This window comes from Polypterus senegalus, chromosome 3 (genome assembly GCF_016835505.1).
Source record: "Polypterus senegalus isolate Bchr_013 chromosome 3, ASM1683550v1, whole genome shotgun sequence".
NCBI classification, from domain to species: Eukaryota; Metazoa; Chordata; class Cladistia; order Polypteriformes; family Polypteridae; genus Polypterus; species Polypterus senegalus.
In genome coordinates this window covers 251176775-251191226 of record NC_053156.1, presented here as the reverse complement: position 1 = coordinate 251191226, position 14452 = coordinate 251176775, and positions in this window count along the sequence as shown.

Here is a 14452-nt window from a genome sequence, read left to right as displayed (position 1 = left end):
AATATGAACAGCATATTGCACATGTGCGAATGATATGAGCGTCACTTTCGGATTCACATAGTCACTTTCGGGTCCATTGAATGTTTCAATTTCACTGTCTGAAGACAGATTCACTTCGTCATCACTGCTGATGACAGGTGTTTCTTATGAGACACCATTATGAGGCAAGGAGAAGACATGTCTAAAGCGTTGCCTGGGTAATGCTTAGGCCTGACACTTATGTAAGACATGCCTATACCGTTACCCGAGTAACACTCGCATACCACACTGTTGCCATTTTTACAACCCAAGTAACCCTTGTGTATTACATAAGATGCGTCTATAAAGTTGCCCAAATGACACTCAGGACTAATGCTTTTAACCCTTTTTTAAGAGCCCAAGTGATGCTCAGGTCTAATGCTAAGGAGGTTAATCATCTGCTATTTTCAGATTTCTGTTCTATTTATTGATTTCTAGTTTTGATTGATCGGTGTGAAATAGAAAAGGAGGAATGAGAATAGGAGACCAAAGAGAGTGAGAAAAGAAATGACAGAAAGGGTGGAATGTAAATAAAGGTCATAAGAAAGACTGTATGTACTGTACTTGAAGTTTAATTAACCCACCCTATGTTACTCAACAATAAAGTATTATATTACTTTAACTGATCTGTATTATATTGTTTACTGTTTAGGTGAAAAGTGACTTTTGTCTTAAGTTAATGATGCTTAATAGGAAAACCTTTGGATCTGTAGCATGGACAGGCCTGAATGATAAATGCACCTTTCAATTCAGGTGTAAGAAGGTCTTACTAACTGAGTTTTATAAAAAGAAGGAAATATTTGAATGTGGGTACCAAAGAAAGAAATCAATACTTTAGAAATTTCATAACAGCTCTGGCCCAAAGCTAGTTCCATCAATTGTGAGGCACAGTCAGTTGCAGATAAGTAAAACGTAAGGAATTTAGAGCAATTTTGATAAGAAGATGCCATTCAGCCTAACAAATGTCATCAGTCCAATTCTCCTAATTTTTTAAATATGAAGATTCCCAGAATATTACTGTTAACTGCCCTACTTAGTAACTTATTCTATATGTTGATGGTTCTCTGTGTGAAGGAAACTTTCTAATGTTTGTGTGAAATTTACCATAAATAACTTTCTATCTGTGAGCTAATGTTTTTGTGTAAAAACTAATTCCCTTCATAATTTTAATCACCATGTACATATCATCTCTTAATGTTGTGGACTAAAACACATAAATCCCAATAAGTTCCAAAAGCTCAATTCAAAATGCCCACTAGAAGGGGTGTATACCACCAAAATCTGACTAGATGTAGATGCAAAACAAATCTATAAAACAATTTTAAAAAGCCAATTTTGGCAAACAAAGCCCCAATACAATAAAGATCAGAAATCCAATAAATAAAGGAACACAAGAGAAGGGCACCAGTAAACTCACCACTCCCAGGCATGTTTTAAAAGAACCATCAAGAACCGTAGGAGACACCCTAGTTTTATAGGATGGAGGGCAGTTCCTTGTGGTGACTGGCAGATGACCCTGTCTCTTAGGGACCACCCAAAAAACACATTGACCATAACAAAGGCAGCTTAAATACATGGAAAAGCAAACATTAAACATAAAAAATTAAACATAAATCAAAGTATCAAAAAATACATAAAACATAATTTTAAACAGGTTGATACATGACACTAGAAAGAAGATATTCAGCTCCTTTACTCTCATAGCTTGGATATTGTAGTCCTCGAATCAGTCTAGGCAGTCTTCCCATAAGCTTCTCTAACACTGTTATACCATTTTATGTACTATGTAGAACAAAACCACACACAATATTCCAGATGAGGCCTCATGTGTTGCTTGAGTATTGTAAAAGGCGCTATATAGCGCCCGACCCGGCACAGACTTACGCAGAGGCACGTGTAAAACAAATAGGTTTTTTTATTTCTTTTCTTCAGCCGTGGGGCACGCCTTCCCCGTGTCCCACAGGCCCAACACAGTCCCAAAAGCACAAAACAGACTTTATACAACCTTTCCTGGCACCACTACTCCTCCCAGGCAACCTCGTCCTCTTCCTCCCAATTCTGGCCCTGAATGAAGGGAGGTTGGCCCGTTTTATAGCCCACCCGGAAGTGCTCCAGGTGCCTGACCAGCTGGTCTTAATTGCACCTCCAGGTGGGGCTGGTAATTCGTCCCTTGTGGCGGCTGGCTCTCCGCACCACCCCCTAGCGGCCATCCCATCTCCCAACCGGGCTGTGGTGGACTCCATGTCCCATGGAGCTACGGGGGAAACTGAGGAAGGACCCACGGCCAGGGAGACTGCCCCCAGGCGCCCCAAGGAAGGTATTGCACTGTCCATGGTGGCTCCCCCGGGACGTATGCAGCAGAGGCGTCCCGGCCGGGCATGGGACCCGGCTGTCCGTCACAGTATATTATATAGCTTAAATATAACCTCCCTTGGTCTGTACACCGCACAACAACACAAATGTCCTCCCAACTGTACAAGTTGTCATTCCAAGGACTAAAGTTTTTCTTTGCTTTTCCTGAAGGGTGTCACAAGTCTATAGATGACAGAAAAAGTTGAAATACTGTAGATCCAGTGACAACTTGAGAGCTTGCTGCACAATCTTTTAGTTTTATTATGATTATTAAACATCTGTGCCTCCAACTGCCTACACATTGGACATGAGAACCTGTCTGTACCCATCATTGTTACTATTATCGAGGTGTCATGTCCATATACTGGAAAAACTCTAATCTTCTGTGTTTTTAAGTGAAGCTATTTTTGCCACAGAAACAATAGTGTAAGAGGGCACCCTATTCCAACAAATTGTCATTTGAACTTTTCCTCAGTTGGTAAGATATTTACGTAATTACACATTACAAATTTAAAAATACAGTATGGTAATAAATAATATATTATAGGAACAAAGTCAACGTAAATTAAATGTCAAAAAGGTACAAAATAATAAATATTTATCTGTTTTATTTAATGAATTATTGAAAAAGGTAAGTTTGAGTATTTTAGTAGCATATGTCATAATACTATACTGTATATATGGAAAACAGGCAAGTTAACAGTAGAAAAAGCATGCAGACACTATTCACTGTATTAACTATCATCTTGGCAAAAATGATGATCTAGGATATTTCTGTTTTGAAAACTTTTTGCATTTAAGCTGATATGACTGAGTCTTTCAATATAGCATCCTGGATGTCAAAGCACTATCAATCTCAACATTTATAACAGCAGACGTCAGGCTGAGTCAGCCGCAAACTGTCAGAAATACTTTGTGGTTGAGCAATATTGTTACTGTTCCTTTCAGATTCCTTCTCAATTTAGACATGAGATTCAACATACAGTGAGTACTTGTATCTTGATGCAGATGGAAAAGAATTTCATTCGCTCAATGACATGCACAGGATAGTCTTAATTGGGCCACATATCAGATTAACCTGAGAAGACTGGAAGCCAGTTCTTATTAACAGTGAGTCATTTTTTGTTTGATTCATGCAGTCAAAATGTCAAAGCAGTCAAAGTATACTAGAGAAAGAGACAGAGAAAGATTTTTGTAATGCAAAACTGTATTCAAAGTTTCAGCTAACTTTCTACTGAAGACAAAGCAAAGATTTTTTTCTGAATGGTACATTCACACAGGGGTACAATTATTATGGCAGTTCTGTTTTAAAAATGATTTTTGGTGAACACCAGTATTTAGTACACATTAGTGCATAAAGAATACTTAAAACGGCAGCATGTATCATTTTAATTGTGTTTTAATTGCTAATCTAATGTCAATACTTAATTACCATAAGATTGTCAATTATATCAGATTTCATTTGGTAACATAAATACAATAATCATCATTCCCCAAAGGTTCACAACCAACTATTTTTAACAAAAACACTTTTAGACATATTCATCAAAGTATGTAGAACACTCAATTAAAAAAAAGGAAAAACATATTAAACTAACAAATATCCGCCTACTGAATTATATAACAAATAAAACACCAACAAAATGACATACAGCTCACTCACTATAAGTTCAAGATGACAGGTTCATGCATTTCACAGCTTGTGGAGAAGGTGCCAAACACAGGAAGCCCCGAAGGCTTTTATCTGCTTACCCTTTGGACCCCCTGAAATCCTGAAAATCTAAATTGTTGGAGGTTCTTCAAATTAAAATTTTAAAGATATGTTGGCATGTTATAAATCATCCAATGCCCATTACTAGTTTTGTGGGAATGTATTGTTTCAGTAACAGATTTTCTCAGGCTGGGTGGGAAGGCAGCAGTCTGCCAGTGCTTTACAGGCTGGACTGGGCGAAATGCTTCAATAGCAGCAGCCCATTTGACAGGAAAGGAAAACTTGTTCTTTGTGAAGCCTTAAGGGGGTATGAGAAAGAGGACGGGAGCATTTACAGAAAAAAAGGATAAATTGGAGTCCCATTAGTGGTAGCCTTGGACTCAGTTGCGTTGAAGAGTGCAACAGTGGATAGTAAAAATTGATGGAATTGACAGGGGTATTCTGTACTCTATTTGTCAATAATTTTTTAAAATAAATCTGGTAGCCCTGATCTTCATTGTTATTAGCCACTCAGCAGTCAGCAAACAAAGTCAACAAATCATGAGTAAAGTGCAAAATGCCTCAGTGGCATTATATTAGTTTTGGATACACACACATTTTGGAACATGCATGTGTGAAACATATGTATATTTTTAAATTGTTAGCAAATTGACACATACTGTAAAAATGCTTACAAGCAGTATCTAAGATAGGAAAAGGAAAAGCTTAGACAGCAAAACTGAACAGTGTCAGACTAAATTGAGTACAGGTGGATAGCTTCTAACAGGCAGACAGCTACTAGCAAGTGGTCCTAACACTAACAATGTCTAACAAGACAGCCCCGCAGCATATGCTTGGCAGAATGTATGCCTTGCACAGAAAATATGTGATTCCACAAAAGAGGATGTATTGAGTGAAGTGTGACGCAAAGGGACGTGACTAGGACAATCATAATAAACACCAAATTTTCCGAGCAGGTGTCTAAATGACAGCCTCATTATTTGCAAATCAAACAGTCTGCATTTGACACACTATTATGTCTGTCTTTAATTAATAAGGTAATTAAATGATTTATTTAATAAAACTAGTTGAATAGTCTTACCTTCTCTTTATTAAAAAGCTTAAGATGAAAAACATAAAAAGCTAAAGTACATACCACAGACGTGTAATCTATCTTAGAATTATGCAAATTACAGACTGTGAACTGAAATTAATATTTGAATGTTCTGAATTTTTAAAAACAATATATTGTGAAGAAAGGAAAGTGGAAAGTCCTTTGTAAATATTTTGGCAAATGCTTTGGTATTCTTCAGACTGCCAGAGGTCAAAGGTCTAATGCAGTAAAAATGATTAAATGTGCTGTGCTACAAAGAACTAAATAAACTGGTATTTGCATTGGTTTTACAAAGAAAATAACAAAGTAAACTTCTGTTTCAATTATTTATTATTCTGAACATATTTTTACTAGGCAGGTGTTTATTGGAAAATTGAAAAAAAGTTATAAAATGAATAAAACAAAAAGAGCAAACAACTTGTAATTTCAAACAGATAGGGAGATGGATTTCAAGAAAAGCAAATCTAAACCAACCATCGGAGTTAAAACACAAAACAAAATTGAAGACCAGAAATCAAAGCAAACGAATGTCCTAAACTAAGATCTTGGAAAGCTAACATTATATCAAGTAGTATCATTTGCAAAAGATATGTTGCGACTCCGAGGAAATCCCAAAGCAGATTACAAATAAAATTATTTAAGCAAAATGCCATAAGGCATAAGCTTCTGGGTACAGGAGTTTAAATGAAAAATGTTTAAAGGGGATGAATGTGATTGGCTGTTGTAACAACACAAACAGAAACAAGGCACAGATAAAGATTTAGAGGAATCCCCATATAATGTCCGGTGAACCAAATGGTCTTTTGACACTGAAACTACAGTTAATGAGAGTTAAATCATACATTTGACAAATAAACACAAGTTTGCAGGACATTTATGGAGTCATGGAAGGAAATGGAATTAGGGAGGAAGTGACGATGATGATGATGATGGATGGAGGTGACGACACAATCAGGGGACGGGAGTAAGTTCATCTGTAGTGGACCAGAGATGAAGTCATCGGAGGGAAGACAAACACATCGGTGGCTGGGAGGAACCCAGAAGTGGCATTGTCTTAGAGACACGGAATGGACGTTACCCTGGTGGACCTCCTAAAAGGTACTTTGTCAACCTTCCTTTTTCTGCTAAAGAAGGGTGAAAGATATTAGTGCTCTGTTAAAACCCCCAACATTTTGTTCTACCATGCTCCGTCGGGCCCATTGGTTGTCCCCATTCACGAGTGTGTGACACTGTCTAAAATGTATTTTCATCATGTAAACGTGAAGAATAGCCTGAAATAAGGACTGACAGATGTGTATCTCCTTTCTCATGACTGACTAGTAGTAAAGAATTAGCAGAGTTAAGTGCTGTCAAATGATTGATGTCTACCATGCCCTCTTCTCAAGTGTCCCACTTGCATTTTGCAATTATTATGTTTGAGGTTGTGGGGAGGAGAGAGATTTTAGCGGAGATTGGAGGCATCAAGGAAAATGGCATTTTGTCAGATGGGGAAATACGGATGGCATATTGCTGGGGTCAGTGAGCAGGAAGGTTTCGTTGGAGGACAAATCTGGAGTTGTAGAGGTAGCGTTTTGTTGGGTTCACCTAAAATGGACTCTGAACTGAATGATCCAAACCTAAATCTGAACAGACATGTTCTGTACGGGTTTGAGCACCAGTCAGGCTAGTAATGGAAAGCTTTTTCTAGGCTTTAGAAATAAAAGTAAGAAACAATTGTTTTAGCTTGTTTTCTAAGAGGACCAGAGTTAGTAAGCAGAATAGAGACATTATTTCAGGTGATTAACTAGATCATAAGATGTATGGTTGATAAAATGACCAAATTATTACAAGCATGTTGTAACATCACATTAATTTTTAGTTCCTCACAACTTTTGCATTCTGTAACATTTCATTAATATCAAAAAAATACAGGTATAAGATGCCATTATAATGAAGGTATTATAATTATTATGGAGGTACGGCACCCTCATAACCCATTAATGCCAGGTTCAAATGCCAGCCCTGTGCACAGTCTGTGTGAGATTTGCACATTCTCATTGTGTCATAGAGACACGCATTTTGGGTTGTTTGCCAGTCTAAACTGGCCAAGTATAAGTGATTGTGTGTATGTGGGTGTGTGTGAGAATTCTCCTTATCGTAAGCTTGTATCCTGTCCAGGTTTAACACCCACCTTGTGCCCATTGCTGTTGCTGCCCATATTGGCATTATCTCTTAAGTCCAGCAAATCTGAATTGCATAAGCAGATTAAAAATAGATGCACTGATTGCATACTTTATAGCATTAAGAGAAACTTCTCATTCAACTGAAAGCTAACATTTTCCTGTATGATGTAAAAAATACATTTAAGGGTAGAAGCAGATTAGTAAACAAAAGTGACTGTACTTATATGCAACAGTAAACACATAATAAGCAAGTAATGTACCACTGAGAAAATGTTCAGTTCTGAGAATGGTGTGTGAGCCTAATTTTTGTATTATAATAACTTTATTCTTCTCAGTCAGGCAGAAGTGATATATAGCTGTATTTAAAAAAATTGAAGCACAAAGCAAAGAACATACAAATCTAATATTCTCAATTGCAGTACATACCCACTTTCAGAGTGTTTTTTTTTTTATTCCAAATGTCATGCTGTGCAGTGTGCATTTAGTATAAATTATTAGAAGAAGAGAACTCACAATTAGTGCTGTGGAGCACTAAGCTAATACATTGTAACATCACGTTTAGAAGACAGTTCTCTATGAGTAAAATTAAACCGAAAAGTACGCAATATGTAAAAGTGCATAGTTATTTTTAATTTACTTTTTAACAATGTGCATCCAGCACTGGAGCAGTGCCATTATTAGCCCTTTTGTATTTGGTTTAGCACTTTAATCAAATGCCATTGCACTGTATATCTAAACTGTGGCAAGCATATGCAGTAAGACAATTTCCAGGTGTGATCCGTCATTGAACAGTTGTGCAACAAGGCTAGCAGAGTACTAGAAAGTTCCATTATTGGTTTCCTCCTCATGTTATATTTACGTCAATAGAGATCATTTCCTGGAAGTGATGTGTAATTTTCTGGCTCATTATATGAACTACAGTATTTGTGAATACTGCAGATATTATCATGTGAAACAGAAACTGCATTCATATCTCTGAAAGTGATTATGCGTTTTACTATTTTTATAACACTAATGGAATTAAAAAATGGCATATAAGCATTAGATAACCAAATTCATTAAGACACAAAACACTTATATTTGGGGTGAATTACCCAGACATAATAAACATGACTGCCATTGTCAGTAAGCAATACCCATAAAATTCATATAGTGTATAAATAGACACACTGTCAATGTCAAGTTTAAATAATTTAATCCAAAATGAATAGATGATGTAGTTAATGTAGATAAATATATAAATAAAAAAATAAAAATCAGTACAATAGCAAAGGTGTGTGACAGCAGGTTGGCACGTAGAGATTGCTGCAACAGAAGCCAGGGGCATCTATTAACCCCTGTGTCACCTTAGGTAAAGTTTTGGCATGTCTCACACAAACTGTTTTATGATTTCTCTTTATCACTGTGGATTCCTACATATGGTTTTCATTTGTTTATTAACATTGTTAATGAATGCTTTTTGCTCTGTGAATATCTGTCATATTGTTAACTGATATATTTTTTTACAATGCTAGCTTTATAGCTTTTCACATTTTATGCCTTATACTACAACACTGGCTCAAAAACAGTCCCTAGATGCTACTTGATTATGAGGACCTCCTTTGAAAGTTGCTTAAATTGTGTGAGTCAGTTTAGTGATTTGACATTTCTACTTTGTAATCTCCTGCTTTTGACTAATATGCATTGATAACAGAATATAACTAAATGAGCCACAACCAGCATATAAATGAAAGAATTTCATATTGGGTTTATCACAATATGTGTTTTACATTTTTATATTTAGAGACTGTATATAAAAAATAAGAAATTCATCTCTGCAGGGATGCTTTATGATGTATAATCTCTCATGGTGCCTCTTTTTTTGAATGTGATAAATTACACTTAAGGAAAATATATGTTTTTTGTTTATATATTTGAAATTTTGAAAAATATGAATTGAGTTTTGGAGAGAACAGTAGAAAAAACAGCTTTCAGCATTCAAACAGCTGTACACAGAAGTCTCTTAAGAAATAAATTATCACAAAGAAGAGCAAACATTATTTAAAGCTTTAAATATATTTGTATCAATCGATACTACTGACTTTTGTTTACTGTTTGAAATAGACATAAAATCAGTTTATTTCTTATTAGTAAAAACAATAATATATATATATATATATATCTTTCCAACCTTCTAGGGTAGACTGCACTTGACATTTGAAATCTCTGGCCATTACATCCATAGTAGCTGTGTACTCCTATGCAAATGGGAGTTAGTTATTGCCAATAATTGCCCCAACAAAAATCCACAAATTGTTCTGCAACAATGATAGTGAATTATGTTTAATGCAGTAGCTTCCTTGGCCTCCAGTTGATAAACCACTCAAGCCTCTGGGAGAATAGATGGAACAAACTATATCAAGGTGGGTGTCACCGACAGGTAATTTGTACTGGTACACTTACAAGAATTAGTTTAGAAAGAGCGAAATGCTTAGAGAATGAGACAGAATTGCTAAGATCGAGAGATGGAAAGAACATTTTTTATGATCAGGGAAAGAAGTTGATAGGAAACAGGTTAACGGTCAGTAGACAGTGAAGAAATAGGAAATCCGAAAAAATCATTAATCAATATCAAAGTCTTAATTAAAATCAATCACTGAGAATCAGACTAATACTTGGATGATGTGTCTACAGCAAAGCAACAATAAATACCTCACCCAAAATGATGCACCATTTAGCGACATATGTCAGGTGCCTGGCAACTAGTGGCTACCTTGTTATTATTTAGGTATGCTAAATATGTGGAAAATAGTTTATATCGTATCTAATGATTGCTAACACTTTATGATACCAACTGACCAAACACACACACACAGACAGACACACACATAAATACATTTTACAATACAATGTGCAGCATTTATACTTGTCCAGAAAAAAAACCCACTACATTTACATGCTTCATCTTGTTGTGTACCTGTGCTACTAAAATTTATATATATATATATATTGTTGGCGGTTTCATTTTGCAGACGTGCGTGCCCCCCTTGTCTATAAGCGGTTAAGCAAGTTTCTCACTCGTTTGTCTTTCCTTGGCAGTTTCACTTTGCGATGGAGTCGCTTTCTTTCAGCTTCATGCTGTACCTTCGTATTTCTTTCTTCTTCTGACTCGTTAACTTGGGGCCGCCTTGCTGGCTCTTTGAGCTTCATGCTGTAGCCTCACAGTTCCGGCCTGGACAGACAGACACACAAACTTCTATGCATAGATGTTTATATATAAGATATATGAGGCCCTGGGGAAGACCCAGGACATGCTGTAGGGACTATGTCTCCCAGCTGGCCTGGGAATACCTCGGAACTCCCCCGGAAGAGCTAACTAAGTCTGGGTATCTCTTCTCAAGCTGCTGCCCCCGCGACCCGATCTTGGATAAGCGGAAGAGGATGGATGAATGAATGTATGTATGTATGAATATAGCGGTTGTCTCCTGCCTGACATTGTACCCAACTGTCATCATTCACCTTCCCCTTGCAGGTGATGAGCCCACAAGTTGACTCCATGTGGCTTCTTTGAAATGAGTCTGATTGGCCATGTGGGTCACCTGCACACCAGGCAAACACCACTCCCAGGCTTGGCTACAGGAGTGGGTTCTGGTAAGCATGTTCTGGCCAAGGATCACTTTGATCGAATCAAGACTATGTTGAGAGTCACTTCTTTGTCCCTTAACTTTTATCAATCTCCAATCAAGGTCAACATTTTGACCTGATTAAAACCCCATATGACACTGAGCTGGATTAAGTGGTTTTCAGAATGTAGTGCTTAATTTAAAATTAAATCAATATTTTTAACAGTAATAATACAAGAATAAACATGAATGAAAGGTGAGATGGTGGTTTACACTACAAATATTTGTAGAAATGCAGTTCTGAAGATTTCATGGTAAATAAGATTTTTAGGATTAGTTTAAGCATCTTTGGAGTCGGGGCCTACACCTGTATTAACATATTGTATCATATTCTTCATCTGGTTGGATACACGTCAGTGTTGCCCAATTATATAGTTAATATGAACCCATTCTTCAATATCCATCAATACATTTTCTCAGCTTGCTTTATCCAAGTCTAGTATGAATAGATGCATTATTTCTCCATCTGTGGGAGCTTATCAAATGAATGTGTGTGCCATCTAGTGGTCATCACTGAAATGTAGCAAATTTTTATTTTGCTACACAGGTGGTACATTGGTGCAGTAGACAGCACTGCTGCCTCATGGTTCCAACATCTTGAGGTTGAGTCCTATGCCTGGACTTTGACTGTATGGCTTTTGCTTTTAGAACTATGACGTTCCCCCCACATCCCTAAGAAGTGCAGGAAAGGTTGAATGGTGATTCAAAGTTGGCAAAAGTATGAGTTTGAATACAGTATGTGTGTACATGGGCCTTATGATGAACTGTTGCCATGCCCTGGACTGATTCCTGCCTTCTGTCGTATGCAGCTGTGATACTCTCCATGTGCCTGTGACCTGGAGTTGGATTAATTTGCTTGCAAATGAGATGAGGTGAGTATACTAAACCTAGTGCTACAGCTGCAGCTTACTCATCATTTTATTGTGCACACAAATACATGTAAATAGTAGGTACACTAATAGCTTTTTAGTTATTGAAAATACAAGAAATTCAAACTGAGCTCAACAATTAACCTGCTTCTCAATTTTCTTTTAAAAAAGTATACATAGTCTTGTTAAGCTGTTCGCTCTGATAAATAAAGTTAAAAAAATAATAATTATTGAGTACAAATAATACTGAGTAATGTTTGATGGCTGTTAGAAACAATGATATCCATATCATTGTTTCTAACATATATGAAGCAAAGATGTATGCTTAGTACAGCGTATAATGGGGGTCTTGTGTCAATTTATACTTCTCTGTAGAGATAATGAAGTTTGTAATAGATATTGACAGAAAGTCACTGAAAATTGATCATTTAAAAACATGTTGCACATCAGTCAGCATGACTTATACACAGACAGTCAATAAACATGGAACAATTTAAAGCAATTCTTTGATTTGAAAAACAAAAAAAGTGCATTGTTCATCTTGGCATTACAAATAAACACACACAGAAATGACTGAAAAGTTGAAAATAATCATATTCCTTCATAGTCAGGCAAGTGCTGCACTATAAATTGCAAAATTCACAATCACTGTGATTTTTCTATATGAGGTTATTAAAGAAATTACAAAAGAGTAAATGACTCTTTGATATATGCTCATAAAAATGTATGCTTTTCATACTTTTAGCAAAAGATTTAATTTGTTGTTTTATGTCAGAGGTTATATTAGATAAACTTTTAAAAAATTTTAAAACAATTGTATCTTTTCTATAAAAAATATTCCAAATATTATTAAATTTCTGTTATTTACTTGATTTACTTTCACAATCAAGGCTTTTCGAAACACAAACACACTGCATGAAGTACAATCACAGATTAATTTAATTTTCTTATGTCATGTCCAGGAAAATAACACGATTGATCATCTGTCACAATTTTCTAGAAATGGAAGCCTTTCAAAATCCTAAATTCCAGAAAAAATACCTTTTGTAAAAATTCTAAACAATCTTCATAAACAAAGCCAAAAGATTTGATAATACCAGAACATTCAACATGTTTTAGAAGCTCAAGTAGGATGTAACAAATAAATTGTAATTGGATCAATAATAAGAGGTGCAGGCAATTACACACAGAAGTCTGTGACAAGATGAGAGTTTTTACAGATTATCTTAAAATTAAAAATGTGTTTCATTTTTTAGCTAATAAATATCTAACCTGAGAAGGAAATTATTATGGTGCTGTCAGGTGCACTATAAAATTTTAACAGAATATGAACAATAAGAGGGTCGGATTATAAACCAACTCTTCCAATGCTGCTGGTCACAAATCTTTTACGTAACTTTCAGTGTCCCTCCCCCTGTGCAGATGTCACAACTGGACACTATTATACAGTGAATTGCATTGGTCCAGAAGATAAATCTTATAAAAGTTTTAGAATTCAACTAAATTCATGACATGATTCATCCACTGGTGTTATAGAAATATTCTGTAATGCCATTGCCATTCAAATGCTGCTTAGTATGAAATGTTGTAATCACTTTACTACAATATCTGCATATCTGTAAGCAATTATCAGAAAGAGAACAAGTATTTGCTATTATAATAACCCAAGAGTCTTACTGGGTTTATATTTTATCTTTCTATGTTTTAATGGGTTATTAAGATTATTGTTTATCATAAAGGAACCTTGAATATTTTGTTGCACAATTTTTGCCTTTCCATCATTTTGCACAATGTTCACAGTATTAGATGATTTAAATAATTTGGTCAATATAAAGCCACCTGCTACTTTGTGATTGCAAGCCTCTGTTTAATAATAACAATTTCACTCTGTTTTATGTGATGCTTATATTTAGCTTAATGATTATTATTGCAGCGTTATAAAGACACAGTGCAGACCTAAGACACTTTAGAAAGACAGCAGATGTGATTTTAACATTCTAAGCATTCCAAGCCTTTAAACTTATTTTTGCTGCAGAGCCCATGCAGCATTTGCTGGACGAAAAGGCAAGAACAGGAAAGGGATACACATGTCTGATGTGTGTGTGTGTGTTATTAGTGTACTAAAATTTGGCTTACAATGGTGTAGTAAACTGGTGCACCATATTAAAAGCAATGCTTTAAAAAGCAAAATGCCCTAATACAGTGGTGTGAAAAACTATTTGCCCCCTTCCTGTTTTCTTATTCTTTTGCATGTTTGTCACACAAAATGTTTCTGATCATCAAACACATTTAACCATTAGTCAAATATAACACAAGTAAACACAAAATGCAGTTTTTAAATGATGGTTTTTATTATTTAGGGAGAAAAAATCCAAACCTACATGGCCCTGTGTGAAAAAGTAATTGCACCCCTTGTTAAAAAATAACCTAACTGTGGTGTATCACACCTGAGTTCAATTTCCGTAGCCACCCCCAGGCCTGATTACTGCCACACCTGTTTCAACCAAGAAATCACTTAAATAGGAGCTGCCTGACACAGAGAAGTAGACCAAAAGCACCTCAAAAGCTAGACATCATGCCAAGAT